The sequence below is a fragment of the Phoenix dactylifera genome, unplaced genomic scaffold (genome assembly GCF_009389715.1).
Source record: "Phoenix dactylifera cultivar Barhee BC4 unplaced genomic scaffold, palm_55x_up_171113_PBpolish2nd_filt_p 001071F, whole genome shotgun sequence".
NCBI classification, from domain to species: domain Eukaryota; kingdom Viridiplantae; phylum Streptophyta; class Magnoliopsida; order Arecales; family Arecaceae; genus Phoenix; species Phoenix dactylifera.
Genome location: NW_024068419.1, coordinates 37835 through 54347, shown reverse-complemented (window position 1 = coordinate 54347; position 16513 = coordinate 37835). Strand labels below are relative to the sequence as shown.

Sequence of the window (16513 nt, the reverse complement as noted above, 5' to 3'; positions counted from 1 at the left end):
CCGAATATGATAAAATAAAGAAATAAAATCACTTTTCTCTCTCTCTATTTTTTCTTATTTTTCTTCTCTTCAGCAAATATTTTAACATGGTATCAGAGCCATGATTATCTAATATGCTACTGCTATCCCCTCTGCCCTTGCTATGGTCGTCGTTGCCATATCTAGAAACTTTGAAGACCACCTATAGCCGATTTATTGATCTCTATTTTCTAGTGAATCAATACTTGAAGATCCTCTGGTTTTTGGTGGATTCACAGATGCTCCATTTTCCTATAGATCCTCTATTAACTAGTGAATCAACATTCGAAAATTTCATATTTTTTAGTAGATCTACATATATTCTATTTTCAGTAAATTAACATCTGAAGATTCTTTATTTTATAATGGATCCATAGCTCCTCTCCACCACTTTTTTTCTCGGCTTCAGATCTTCGGTCATCTCTCCTCATCGTCGCTCGGCCCCTTTCTCTCCACCTTTGGTTTTATTTGTTGCCTCCAGCTCATTCACTATCTAGTCCAAGGTCTCTTGCTCCTCTTTTATGGTATCTCCATCTATGAGGATCATCGACCTTCGGTTGTCTTCTCTCTGAGCTTTGTCATTGCTACAACTAACATCTTTTATATGTCTTCTCACTGTCATATCATCAGACAAGTCAATCAGTCACATCGGAAAACACGTCAATTTGTCATGTTAACCAAACACATCGACAAACACACCAGTTTGCGATGTTAATTAGCTATATCAGTGGACACATTAGTTTGTTGCGTCAGTTAGCCATAGGTGGGCCAGGTCTAAGCAACTCGATTAATGAATCATGGGGCATAGACTTGATTAGGGCCAAAGTCGTTCGACAAGGTTCATCATCGGTTGGTTCTAAGGACACTCAACCGGGCCGGCGGTGATCGATTCAACAGATTGCCCCGGGCACCAAGACGGTTCAGGGCATTCTTGTGGGGTCATCTCGGATCCATAGAACAGGTCAACAAGGCCCCTCATTGGGGTCCATAGGTTTTATAGAGAGAGAAAGAGGGATAAGTGAGAGAGAAAGAAGAGAGATGAAGAGAGAAGTAAGAGAGAAAGAGAGGGATGGGTTTTCTCTTTCTTCTTCTCTTTTTTTTCCTCTTCTTCTCATTGGTAGAAGAGGGGAAGAAGGCATGGTTGACTCCAGCTATTGTCGTGGTGGTCCAGTGAGGTGGCAGTCGGCGGTGTTGGCGGGCAGTGGAGAGCGGCTAATGACAATGGTTGGCTGGCTGAAATCGACCCAAAAAAATAAGGTCAAATATGGAGTTCTTGGCTCGGATGTTCTCGGATCCTAGCCCGCTTGCCGACGGCCGAGGTTTGGCTCCGATTAGAGGCCGACACATGGGAGAGGCCGAAGTCCTCGGCGATGAATGCCAGTGGCAGAGATGGCTGGAACTAAAAGAAAAGGAAAAAACAAGGGTATAAATAGGGGTTTCTTTCTCAAGTGGTTCTCGACGAAATTGAGGCCGGTGATAGGTGGTTTGGGATAGTGAAGAGAAGAGAAAGAAAAGAAAAAGATGACCAAGGCTTTACCTTGCTCTGGCAAGCTCTGTGGCCTTGATTTCTAGTAGGCTAAGAGATGGGGTGCCATGATTGCAAAGGGAGAAAAAGATTCGATGATCATCAGTAGAGGACATAGAGGGGTGGGGAGGTGTTCATATTGAGGAGCCCTAGAGCTCCAGCAACCCTAGGTCTTTGACTCATAGCTGGAATTACTAGAGAAGAAGAAAACTCCCTTTAGGAGTCTTCTGCTCTTGTCATGCGTGTAACATACGCCAGGTCAATCTAGGGGCCAAGCCCTTGGCCGATTCGATCAAGTGGATCAGGCCCAATTCGAGCCTTCACAAAACTATGTTGGAAAGTTGAAATTTGCTGGTACATAAGATTGCATCTTAATGGGTTTTCCTTGAATAAGTCAGATGTTAAGCAAGGATGATGAAGGAATCCTCTGATGGAGTTAAAAGATGAGCACGCATGTGCGAACCACGTGCTATTACTAAATCGATCGATTCATCCATTCTAGATGGCTCAGTCATTGGATGGCTGGGATAACTCGCTGTGAGGGGTGGCCGACAAAGGCCAAACTATGTTGGAAAGGTAAAGCATTCCACAAACAATAAACTAACCAACCAACCATTATTAATCAAAAAGATTGGAAATGAGAAAACACAAAAAGCTTTGCTATCTAAAGAAATTGTATCATGAGCTTTTGTTTGTTTTATAGAGATGCTTTTTTTTCCATTTATTGCATCAAACAAGCAACTTGATGAGGTCATTGCCAAATTAGTCATTTGTGTTAAAGAGATTGTTCATGATCCATTTAAGATCTCAGTGATCTTGATGGATAATTTAGATATAATTTTTTATACAATATTCTAATATCATAATACGTATATGATAATTAATAGCATAATATATCATTTATTATATTTATATTATCTATCATATATCAAGAATATTTAAGTAATCAGGTAAAATTTCATATTATAAAATTTATTGTACAAATAATAGTAGAGTACATAATTATATTGATTGGATATAAAAAAAAGTATAATCATATTATGTTATCTAGTTATTTATTTATTATTATTCTATATATTGGATAGTTTGTCTAATAGAAACATAATATTGCTGAAGAACAACTAAAGCACATATCACAATCCTAAAATGTCCATGTACCAAATTTAATAATAGAACAATATAATGACTACAAAACAAACATAAAATAAAAGAAATAAAGATAGAGGAGAGGAAAAAAACATAAGATGATAAATAAATAAGTTAAAGGGCAGCTTAATTTTTGGAAAAGCCATATTTTACTTTAGCCTTCCACGAAGAGAGGAAAAAAAGGAAACAAAACTTGAAAATAAGAATAATTCATTTTCACACAATTTGAAATAGAAAATTTTAATTATAATTTATAAAAATTAGGAGGAGCAAATATTTGTTTAGCAAAAAAATCGTCCAAATAGTGTGAGTCAATAAATACCAAGAAAATACTTGATGACAGAAATCCTAAAAGAAAATACCCTAAAAGTTTTATTGTATCTCATATTTACATGTGAATTTTTTTCCAAAATTTCAAAAATGTAAACTAATTTTATAGGAACTAACCAAACCAATTTTTTCTTTGAAAATATGTAAAGTGCATCTAAAATAATTCTATTTTTTGATATGCTTTAAATAAACAAATCAAATGTAAGTATATCTTATATCAAATAACAACTCAATCCTTATTTTTCTTTCCTGAAAAAAAAGCATGATATATGCGCGTCCCCATCATCTTTCGTTGATTATAACATTTTTCAATCTAACTACTGTACGACCACTGCCGCCTAACACCCCCAAGTACAGGTGGGAAACTGCCACTTAAATTCAAAGCAAGATCAATTGGTTTGGAGCCTAAACAAGGGAGGTATCTTCTGAACAGCCTTCTTCTGCAAATTCTTGTATCTTAGAGGAATAAAGTGGAAATTTTCAAAGTGCCTGTGGAAGCTAAAGATCCCACTCAAAATCAAGGTTTTATATGGCTATTTTTGATGAACAAGATGAACACGAGAGAGAATATTCAAAGGAAAATCGGCAGATATATTGGAGGATGTGTATTCTGTAACGACCCTATGGAAACCATTGACCGCATCCTCCTGAAATGTCCGTATTCCATGGAAATTTGGAGAGGTATATTTCAAAGATTAAACATCCAGCAACCACCTGAAATGTTCCTGGATTTCTTCTCAAATGAACTGGTGAAACAAATCTCTCAAAAGATGCAAACTCGCATAAGGGGGTAAATCACGTTCTCAGAGTAATATTCTTGATCACACTTTAATCCAGACAAGCTTTCTAATAAGTTAAGTTTTAAATTGTGCAGTTACAAAATTTTTAAACTAAAACTATTATTTTATTAAGATATAACAATTTTTAGGTGTCATACCTCCTAAAAGGACTTTGTCTTACCTATATTTTATTACTACGGCCCCATTTGGAAGAGTTTTTGGTAGGTCAGAAAGTACTTTCTGACCCTCGAAAAGTACTTTTGGATAGAATAGGAGTATTTATTAAAAAAATCAGAAAGTTGTTTTAGTTTTGCCAGAAAGCTAAAATAGCTTTTTTAGAGAAGCTCTAAAATGGTGCTTCTTCGGAAAAGCACTTTTAGCATAAATCGTAAAGTTGTTTTGATTTATAATTTTTTTTGAAACTAAAATACCCATAATAAAAATATTATAATTACAAAAATTAGTTCCTAAAAATATTATACTAATATAATATTTATATATAATGATAATAATTATAATATTTTATACCTTTATTATTGTATTATACTACAAATGTAATATTATATTACATTATATCATAATACATTGATATGTTATATTATATAATATCAAATTATGTTATATTATTATGCTATAGTATACAATATTATATTACTATATTATAATAATATTATATTATATTATAGTAATATTATATTATATTATATATTTATGTATTAATACATGTTATATTTTATTATGCCCTATTGTATAATACTATGCAATGGTCATTTTGTCATACCACAAGTATTTTCTCGGTTTGTTTACAAATACATCACTACCAGAAAACAAGCATATAGTGATGGAAAAATAATGACAGCCCGTTATTAGTTACTATTTATGACGGATTAATGACAGACAGAAATTCGGTCATCGTAGTGTGAACTTAGTGACAGATTAGTGACAGACCGGTCACAGAATACGCGGGTAGGGTGGGCACCAAAACTTAACCGTAGTGACGGAGTATCTATTACAAAACTGGTAACCGAAATTGTAACCAGATAATGACAAATTCAGTCGTCACAAAAATCATAACCCAAGTGTTTATAAATTTTTAAAAGATTATTTTTGGCAGTGACGGGTTATTGAAGAAATTTCTGTCACCAAATTTAATTTTAATTCCAAAAATATTAAAAATATTATTTCTGAGTAATTATAAATAAAAAAAGATAAAAAGAGAGAAATCCAAAATGAAACTAAGTGTGCCCGCCGCTCCGCCCAAATCCTTTTGGTAGCCCAAATCCTAATCGCTATCCAGAAAATCGAAATTCCTTCTTCTCATTCCCAATTTCCATGGTGCTGGCCACAAATGATGACCCATTTGCACCCCTAGTGATTAATGACAGTAAACTGTTTGGAATGCTCCGCCTAAGGCTGAAAACGGGTCGAATTTTATCCGATCGTATCCGTTTCCGTATTTGATTTGGGTTGGATTCGGATACTGTTTTCTTCATTCGATCGGATCCGGATATGGATCCGGATAGTTAGTTCAAAAATATTTTGGATACGGATACGAATACAGATAGATCTATTTTTTCGGATTTGGATTTGGATATCTGATTAAATAATTGAGCAAATCGGATCCTCTAGGATTTAGAACCCAGATGATGGGTCCATCAGTAATCCTATCTACGGGTCCATGACCCATCGCGGCATCGCCTCAGGCCCCATAGTCAGAACAAATCCCGCACCCGCAATCCATTTCATCTTTGGCTCTTCGTCTTTCCTCCCCAAGTTCGTCCATATCTTCTTCCCTCTTTCCTCCCCGAGTTCGTCCAATTCGGCTTTGGAAGCGGTATTTGTGAGGTGTCGATGGCTTTCGAGACGAAACCCATCTACTTCCAAATCTAGGTATGAGATTATGAAATCTTTGGTTTATTCTTCAGATATTCGCATTTACCGTGTTTTGATCTGGTGTTTGATTTGGGTAGCAGGTTCCTTTGCTTCAATCTTTGAAAACCCTAGCTTTGCAGTTGCAGATCAACGCCTCCTCTTTTCTTCAAGTTCTGGTAAGAGCTTTCTATTCTTCTCCATTCCCTTCGCATCCACCTGATATGGATTTTGATTTCTCTGTTCTTCTCCATTCCTTTTGATCTTTGCTGGTGATAGGGGTAGCAAAATATGATTCGACCCGCCATATTTACTCGTGGATCGTCTGTCCATTTTTACTCATCAAAGTCAGCCTTTTGGGAAACCTTTTGGAAGGCATTTGATTACTCAGGAGTATAATGCTGCTGAATTATATGTTCTTCTGAATTGTGAGGAGGTTCAACCTTTTGGAAAGTAAGTTACACAAGTACTTAACTATAATCATGCTTGAAAATGCATACTAAGTAAAACATATGTGATTATAGCTTTTGTTTTGTAGGTATTTTGATGATTATATCCAGCAATCTTGTCCAAATATAAGCCAAATAGATTTGGAAAGATGATGGAAAATGGAGTTTTCGGCTTGGTTTAGGTCATATGTGAGTACACAATTCATAAATATAATAATAAATTAGACTTTCTCTTGATTTATTCTACTAGGATAAGTTAGTGTAATATATATATATTTGTGGCCATGTCTCTGACGACTAAATCTATCACTGAAGGTTGTGACAGATCAGTGACCAATTTGTGACCGAATTCTGTGACAAAATCAGTGACCAAGTTACCTTCGTCACTAACTCAGTGACTGGTTAGTGACGGAAAATACGTAATTTCTTAAATATTTAATTCTTCAATTTGTAACGGCGTAGTGACGGCGGTTCTGTCACTGAGCTTTATAACGGAAATCGCCGCCGTCACTGAGAATTTAGTGACGCGTGTTTTTGTAACCAATTTAGTGATGGGAGCTCTGGTCACAAATTTCATATTAGTAACCGAAAACACGGTATAGTGACGGAAATCTCCGTCACTATACGTGTGTTTTCTGGTAGTACATATTAAAGTTCCACATCACTTTAAAAATGTAGTTATCAAACAACAAATAGTATTTTATAAAAGCTCTATTTCTAAAAGCTCTTCTTCAGAAAGCTCTACTGCCAACAGCTGCAAAATGGGGTCGTACTTCTTCTATTAATGTTAATTACATCGCAAGGGACTGAACTCGGTTCTTCAAGTCTTTGGTTGAAAGACCAATGCAAATCAAGTGAGTTTGAGAATTGCCCCAGGTATAATGTTTGATACAATGGTCCGGATGCAGCCTCTAGCATTAATTTTGAATTTAATCAACTCTTAGGTGCAATTATGAGGATTAAAAGTTATTCAACTGCTATTTCATTGTGAAAAATAATGGAATTGGTAGGAGTTATGCTCGATGTTTAACTGCTAACCATATGCAACCTATGTGCAAGCTTGCCTCACCTCAAAGAAAAAATGATGATTCACTCGAAACAAACACAAACGCTTTCCTCTCCAAATAACACTTTTGGTAGCGCTCTAGTATTATTTTAGAAAAGGGTACATCGCAAATGGTAATGTTTATAAGAAAGGCAATGGCACTCCTCTACGAAATCACAAAAAGGCAAGATCCATGCATGCATAGAAGATCCAGCTATATATGTTGAATTAAATCAAATATTTTAAAATTTGAAAACCAAACATTTGACTTAGTCAACGGCCAAATAGCAAGCATCCGCGCACAAGCAAGGAAGCAAACATGAAAAGATCCCCAAAGAAAACATGCCATAACAAGTGTCATGCATCCACGCGTAAGAGCAAGTATGGAAAGACCCCCTGAAGAAGGAAGAAAGAATGGACGACCAAAATGCAATAAGCCGAAGGATCAAAAGAGCATAAGAAGACACATCATCAATCCACAAAAGGAGAGTCTGCTTCTTTTGACGCGCTTGAGCCTATATAAAGGACTCTAGGAATCATTTCAAATACAATGAAAAATCTCTCTTCTTTCTATTCCGAGAGCCTATATAAAAAGGACTCTAGGGATCATTGAAAAGAAAAGAAATAAATTTTTTTTTTCTTCTCCTCATAATTTTTCTAAGTTTCTTTTGAGCTATCTGCAAGCGTGAACGTGCTCTTCTTTCTTTCTTAGAGACACAGTGATGGAGAAGACGTGCTTTTATACTGGGTCGTCGTATCTTTAAGAGATCTGTACCAGCAGACCCGTGCATGGGGGGCATAAACTTTTCTAGAACAACGCGTCAACGTGCCTCGATTCACAGGCCATCTTCTCTCTCTTTCTTCATTTTATTATTCTACTGTCAAGTTAATTATTTGCTAGTTTATTCTTTTTATTTACTATTTTTGAATTATAGAAACATTTAATTATTGATTTATCAATTATATTTGTGCATCTAGGCTAACAATCCAAAAATATTGATGTACTATTAGCACTACATTTTAAATTACAATATTTATTATACATTCTGCCACATATTGCATGCACAATCTTGGTATAATATCACAACTGCCACATATTGCATGCACAATCTTGGTATGATATCACAACTGCCACATATTGCATGTATAATCTTGGTATGATATCATAATTGCCACATATTGCATGTATAATCTTGGTATGATATCACAACTGCTTCATATTGCATGCACAACCTTGGTATGATATCACAGATCAATCTCCAAAAATCATTGAATCTGATTATCATATTTAAAATTAATATTTGTATCAAATTATAGGATTTAGTATATTTTAGCTGTTATAGATTTTTGCTAGCTTCACTTTAGTGTTTAATTTTTCAAGCAAAATATTAGATTGCTTAACCTCTAAGAGGTTTATTAATACTTCCATTTGGACTCCTTATGGAGTAATTTCTAGATTCCATTCAAATGAAAATTCGGAAATTGGTTAATTCATAGGAGCAAGCTTAATATTGTACTTAGGATGAAATTGAACGATATCTAGTAAAATTATCTATTGAATAATAGTGTCTAAGAAAAGTTTGTCAACAAGGCCTACGTGCCTAAAAAAGACTGGTACTTAAGTGAGCCAAGTGCTCTACTACCGATCTGGAGCTAATCTGGCTGTTATTCTTTAGATTTTTCAACTAGATATCTAAAGTTCAAATTAGATATCAGTGTAATAATTTGTTATAAATCTTTTTATTTTCACAGGTATCAAAATTGTATTAAGCTACAAATCAACGGCTTTCCACACATCTAAAAATCATAGTACTAAATCTGAAAAGTTTGATTTTGAATTTGAATTTTTCCCCATGCAGTAGATTAGGAAGTAGTTTCAATTATCCTGCCAACAAGCTATGTATGGTACATGAGTCTTAGGTCTATATAAGGGAGTTCTAGGCCTTTTGTGAGGATATATCTTTGATCATTGTATTTTCCCTTTAATGCACTTGAATTTAATCTCAAAATTAGAACTTAAGAATAATGACAAACGTGAGATATGTGTAGAGGCCAAATTACTTAAAAGACCCTTCCACTCTATAAGTAGAGATTCTGATCTTCTTGAACTCATACATAGTGATGTATGTGACTTAGGAAGAACCTCAAGGGGTGAAAATAAATACTTTGTAACTTTCATAGATGACCTTTCTGGATACTGTCACCTCTATCTTATCAAAGCTAAAAATGAGGTCTTAAATAAATTTAAAGTCTATAAAGTAGAGGCTGAAAACTAACTAGATAAAAAGATTAAAACTTTAAGATCTGATAGAGGAGGTGAATATACCTCATTTCAGCTGATCCAGTTCTGTAAAGAATATGAGATAATTTATGAAGTGACGGCTCCCTATTCATCCTAATCTAATGGAGTAGCTGAAAGAAAGAACAGAACATTAATGGATATGGTTAACTCTATGCTTATTAGTTCAGGTGCACAAAAAAATCTTTGGGGGGAGGCACTAGTAACTGCATCTTATATCTTGAACAGAAATCTATTCAAATATAATGATAAAACCCCATATGAAATATGGAAACATAGAAAATATAACTTAAAATACATAAAAGTGTGGGGATGCTTAGCTAAAGTAAAAATTTTAGAAAATAAAAGAAAGAAAATTGGACCCAAAATAGTAGATGTAATATTTAATGGATATGCAATTGAGAGTAATGCTAATAGATTTTTAGTGTTTAACTCTCAAATAAATAAAATTAATAACAATACTATAATGGAAGCAAGAGATGCAATCTACTTTGAAAGTATATTTCTCTTTAAAATAAGGATAAATGATCAAATAAATACCAATAATAATCTAGGGACTAGTTCTAGCCGAACTAGATTTAGAGAGGAAGAAGAAGAAGAAACTGAACCTAAAAGATGTAAAAGAACTAGAGTTAAAAAGAACTTTGGAGAAGACTACTATACATTCCTAAAAGAAGACTCTCCTACTTCTTTAGAGGATGCCTTGAAATTTTTAGATGCCCCCTTCTAAAAGAAGCAATAGATAATGAAATGCAATCCATAGTTCAAAACCATACTTGGGAATTAGCAGATCTACCCCCAGGAAGTAAACCCATAAGGTGTAAATGGATCTTTAAGAAGAAACTTAGGCTAAATAGAACTGTAGATAAATACAAGGCTAGGTTAGTAGCCAAAGGTTTTACTGAAAAATTTGGGATTGACTTTTTTGATGTTTATGCTCCTGTAGCCAGAATCACTACCATTAGGATTCTTGTTGCCTTGGTTTCCATTCATAAGCTGGTTTTATATCAAATGGATGTTAAAATTGCTTTCTTGAATGGGGACCTAGATGAAGAGATCTACATGGACCAACCCGAAGGTTTCATTATCCCAGATCAAGAGAAAAAGGTACGTAGGTTGATTAAATCTCTTTATAATTTAAAACAAATCCCCAAACAATGACACCTTAAATTTGATGAAATAATCCTAACTAATAGATTTAAAATTAATAACACAAATGAATGTGTATATTATAAAAAGAAGAATAACAAAATTATAATCTTATGTCTATATGTAGATTATATCCTAATTTTTGGAGCAGACTTAGAAATTATTAATGAAGTAAAATAATTTTTATCTCTAAAATTTGTCATGAAAGATCTAGGAGAAGCAAACCTAATCCTAAATACTAAAATTATAAGGAATGAAAATAGAATAACTTTATTCCAAAGCCACTATGTGGAGAAGATTCTTAAGAAGTTTCACTACTTTGATTGTCATCCTGTATCTACTCCCTTTAATCCATCTCTTCATCTAAAGAATAACTTAGGTAATCCAGTCAATCAAAGCTTATATGGCCAGATCATTGATTCTCTAGGGTTTCTTACAAATTATACCAGACCATATATTGAATACTCTGTGAACTGACTGAGTAGATATGCTCACAATCCTAATAATGATCATTGGACTGCTCTAAAAAGAATTCTTCGGTACCTTAAGTGTACCATATCTCTAGGATTACACTATTATGGTTATCCTGCTATTCTGGAAGGCTATAATGATGCCAACTGGATCAGTGATACATTTGACATCAAATCCACCACTAGTTTTGTTTTTCTTTTAGGAGGTGCAGCTGTATCATGGAAGTCTACTAAATAAACTGTAGTGGCTAAGAGCACTATGGAATCTAAAATGATTGCCCTAGATACCACTAGCATTGAGGCCGAGTGGCTTAGAGATCTACTAGTAGACTTACCTCTTGTGACTTTACTATTACTTTATATATCTGTTCATTGTGACTGCAGATCTGCTATTGATAAATGCAATAAAAAAAATGCAAATGTGAAAATGAATACGTACTTGAAAGTGCGCCATAAATCATTGAGATACAAATTAAAGAATAACTTGATTGCACTAAATTTTGTAAAATGCAAAAGGAATCTAGCTAATCAGTTTACCAAAGGATTGTTTAGAATAGTGGTTCTAGAGTTGTCGAGGGGTATGGGGCTAAGCCCATAAGTAAGTCACCACGGTGGTAACCCAACCTGAAGAGGTTTAATGGGAAGGAACAAGCCAGATAGGTGACTAATGAGGAGCACTATTTGTTTTTTCCATTCCTAGGGCAACAGTGCTTATAAAAAGCAAGGGTTAGGTTGAGGTTTTACTCTTAATGAATTCGAGGCCCATGAGGCAGGGTACCTACTTGCTCATATCCTTTTGAGGATTCACCTATATGCGTGTAGTCATAAGGCCGCGACTGTAGAAAGTGGGTTGTTTCCTAATAACATACATGAAGAGATACCTGCACATGGCCGTAAAGCGTAAACCCGCCTTGCGTGTTATTCACGCTATATTATGTGTGTTGTTGATGAAATCTGAGCCATAGACCAAGGTTCAAGGCATAGTCCACCTTAGCTCCATAGAGGTAATTAATTATTACTAAGTGAAGGTTCAAACCGAAAGGTACCTACACCAATTATATAATATAAGATACTTAGCACTTTATTTTGATTTTTAAATTTATTTTGATTTTAAAATTTTTAAATATTTAATTTATGTGGGGGATTGTTAAATTAAATCAAATATTTTAAAATTTGAAAACCAAACATTATACTTGGTCAATGGCCAAGTGTTAAGCATCCGCGCACAAGCAAGGAAGCAAACATGGAAAGATCCCCAAAGAAACCAGGCCATGATAAGTGTCATGCATCCACGCACAAGAGCAAACATGGAAAGGCCTCCCGAAGAAGGAAGAAAGAATGGACGACCAAGATGCAATAAGCCGAAGGATGAAAGGAGCACAAGAAGACACGTCATCAATCCGCGAGAGTCTGCTTCTTTTGACGCGCCTAAGCCTATATAAAGGGCTCTAGGAATCATTTCAAATACAATGAAAAATTTTCCTTCTCCCTATTCCAAGAGCCTATATAAAAAAGGCTCTAGGGATCACTGGGGAGAAAAGAAATAAAGAAAATTTTTCTTCTCCTCATAATTTTTCTAAGTTTTTTTTAGCTATTTGCAAGCGTGAACATGCTCTTCTTTGTTCTCTGGAGGTGCACTGACGGGGAAGACTTAGTTCTATACTGGCTCATCATATCTTTAGAAGATCTGTGCCAGCAGACCCGTGCGTGGAGTCATAAACTTTTTCAGGACAACGCATCAGCATGTTTCGATTCACAGGTCATCTTCTCTCTCTTTCTTCATTTTATTATTATATTGTCAAGTTAATTATTTACTAATTTATTTTTCTTATTTGCTATTTTTGAATAGTAGAAATATTTAATTATTAATTTATCAATTATATTTGTGCATCTAGGCTAACAATATAAACACAGGCGCACACAAAAAACATCGAAGCAGACATGCTATATATAGCTTCCATTTAGACAGCAACACAGAGACTCAGTTGACATTATTTAATGCAAAAGCATCGAACACCATTCGAAGTAGGACATGAAGCCTTACATAGCTTCCATTACCCAACAACACAATGCAGACTCGATCGAGATTATTTCATGATAAAGCATCGATCGCCATCCTCTAGCAACACGACCCAACACACACCCCAACCAAAATTCCAACCGGAAGGCAATTACACCCACTACAACAAGGATCATTCAGGATATTGCATGAGGAACCAGGACAACCATCATTCCTGCTGACTCCACCTTCCAGCATTATCCTTGAGAGGGGAGTCCGGTTACTAGCTACCCCATTGGCATCAGAGGGGAGTCCATTAGTCTTACAGCGGGCGAAGGCAGAAGGAGCAACGGTGGCCACAAGCACCATGGTCACCACCAGGAGCAAAGTAACCTTGTTATTCTCCATCTCTATCTCTCTTTTTTTGGTTGCTACTTCTGCACGTCTCCCTCGAGCCTCTTGTTGTTATAATAATTTCTACCTGGAAAGAGTTAAGGTTAGAATCATTGCTTATCAGACCACTTGATGTATAACATAAGAAAAGGCGTAGGATTTTGAAAGAAGTTACAAAGGCAAGTAAAAACATGGCCACTGTCCAACCCATCTAAGGTTTTAATCTGTAGGTGATCATAACCTTGCTCATGAATGGATGCCTTGGTACATCATCTATGCATATAAGAATTAATACATAGATGATGTACGAACCATATGCCATCACCAAATCTATCCGTCCTTTCTGGAGCCAGGAGTACTTTGTTGCAGATGCTAGCCTCGACCCAATGGCCCGAGTTGAGCACGCGACAAACTCCGACCCACTAGCCCGAGCCGAGGACGTGACAAATGGCCACACATCTCTAGGGTTAACCCCATAGGACATGTAAAGCCGGCCTTTTTATTCATACACATTCATGTCATTCCAAACTCAGGTTGTGGCAGAGACAAATAATCTACCAATTACTAATACACACCAATCAAATATTCTCTAAACCCCAAGTTCCTTACTACTCAATCTTAAGCCCTGTCTACTCAGACGCATTTGTAAATAAAATGAAAGAGAAAAAATGAGCTTCATGGCTCAATAAGTTACCAAAACCTCAAGTAAGATTAAGTTTTTGTACAGGAAAAATAAATTTCCAGTTTGCATGATTTTTCCATATATATAAAAACATGCTAATCAATATATCAAGTCTATCAATATAGAATTGAAGATATATAATACATTTGGCCAAAATAACTTTTCAAATCAACCATGAATGGATCATTCTCTCTCTCTCTCTTAGTCTCTATGACTATAGTCATAGTCGACCCGTGGCAAGCCCCGAACGAGCCTAGATCCTAACTACGATATGCCGTCCACCGATTATGCGCTAAAGATCGCCCGACTAGAGGTCAGAAAAGAAACTAGCTCTGAAATCACACGGAGATACATACTTCCAGCAGCATGTGCTGGCACTTAGCCTCGACAGGCTAGACCCGAATGAAAACTAGCTCCTAACTATAACACGCCGTCAACCGACATGCGCTAGTGATCGCCCCACTAGAGGCTTGATAGAAGACTAGATCCTGAACCCATGTGATCGTAGTCAGACTAGAAAGTAGCAAAATCAGAATACTATAATATCTACACATTTATCGATGCAATAAAGTACGATTCATACTCAAGTAATTAATATCTTTATCCAAAATTTTATGATTCAATTTCATGCGGTATGCATAAAACACTTAATAGAAATAGATTAATTTTTAAATAATGTTGACCAGATCATAAGTATGATTGAATACACTAAGGGTAGAGATAAGTTTCCATTTCACTCTAAAATCTTGCAGAATTCACTCGTCAAGAAAATTTTCTAAAAAATCTAAAATAATTAAATATCTTATTAGATTTCAATAAAGCATCATATCACAACTTGAAAAGTCCTAAGGTAGGATCCAGTCCATGTCTAGCCTACCGAAACTAGTCTAACATCCAAGGGTCTCGAGCATTCTTTGGATTAAAAGTGAATTTCACAAGGAGGTAGGTTCATGGTTGCGTGAATACAAAGGAACCGGTTTCGATCACACCACCTTGCTATCTGGACCTGAGTTTCCACCAGATCAAATTAAGGCTCCTGGGTTAGATCCAATTTATCAATCCAACATCCAAGGGTCTCGGCCATTCCTTGGATCAAAATATGAATTTTACTATGAGGTAGGGTTTGTGGTTACTTGAATGCAAAGGAACCGATTGATCACGCCTCCTTTCTATCTGGACCTAGGTTTCCACTGTATCAAATTAAGGCTCCTAGGTTAGATCAAATTTATCAATTAATAAAAAAATACACTAATTAAAAAAAATTAGGCTCGATCGAGGTCAACCAATAGAGATAGAAAGGAGAGAAAAACAGAGAATCCAAATTCGATCAGGGGAATGAGTTTGGTCTATCAGTGGCATGGGTCGTCACTGCATCCGGTCGACGGGGCAAGAGAAGAGGAAATAACAGCCGGAGAAGAAAAGTAGGATTTTTTTTTATGGAAATTAATAAATAAGGAAAAATGGAAGGAAATGAAGAAATTAAAGGAAGAAGAAGAAGAAAATGAGGAGGAAAAGAGAGAAGAGAAGGGAGAGAAGAGAGGGAAGAGGAGAGAGGAAGGTCCGACGGTGCACGGCCTGCGGTGGCGCGGCTTATGGCGTGGTGGCGCGGCTGGCGGCAACGTGAACTCGGTGATTCGGCCGGTACACAGAGGAAACAGAGAGGGAGAAGGAAAGGGGCAGGGCCCCCAGCTGCCCTGGGTGGCAGCCCTCTTGGCCAAAGCGAGCGGCGAGGGGGGGGGGTGAGGGGCTTACCTACGTCCGGCAAATCTCGCGACGGTGGAGGCTTCCGGAGGGAAGAAACGGACGGCAACACTCGGATAGGGAAAACAGAGCAACTGGGGAGGGGGTTTTAAGAGAGGAAGGTAGGTTTTGGGCGGCTTCGCTTGATTGTGGCGGCACGAAGGCCGCAAGAGATGAGGAAGATGGATGAAGGTGGCACGGCGGTGGATCTTAGAAAGGGGGTGGGGGAATTTAAAGGGCTTTGGATGAACTCAACTGTTCGTTCGGGCCTCGGGGAGCTCGCCGACGTCCTTACTCCACAACCACAAAGGCACGCGGCGAACTACGATGCAAAGGTATGTTGAAGAGCGCCCACGCAGGCTCCACGGAACTAATTTGGACCAAGGTACGCCGAAGAGCGCCCACGCGGCCAACTACGATACAAAGGTATGCTGAAGAGCGTCCACGCGGGCTCCACAGAACTAATTTGGACCAAGGTATGCTGAAGAGCGTCTACACAGGCTCCACAGAACTAATTTGGACCAAGGTATGCCGAAGAGCACCCACGCAACCAACTACAATACAAAGGTATGCTGAAGAGCGCCCACGCGGGCTCCACAGAACTAATTTGGACCAAGGTA

The 16513-nt window shown here is 36.7% G+C and overlaps 1 long non-coding RNA gene across 1 annotated transcript; it reads right to left on the bottom strand.

The window, feature by feature from the left end:
* Nucleotides 1-13004: 13004 nt before the first annotated feature.
* On the bottom strand, nt 13005-16143 carry LOC120107907. The gene is made up of 2 exons (XR_005509514.1): nt 15906-16143; nt 13005-13559 (listed from the first exon to the last, which is right to left on the bottom strand). It is a non-coding gene; the product is annotated as an uncharacterized LOC120107907 (long non-coding RNA).
* Nucleotides 16144-16513: the final 370 nt, after the last annotated feature.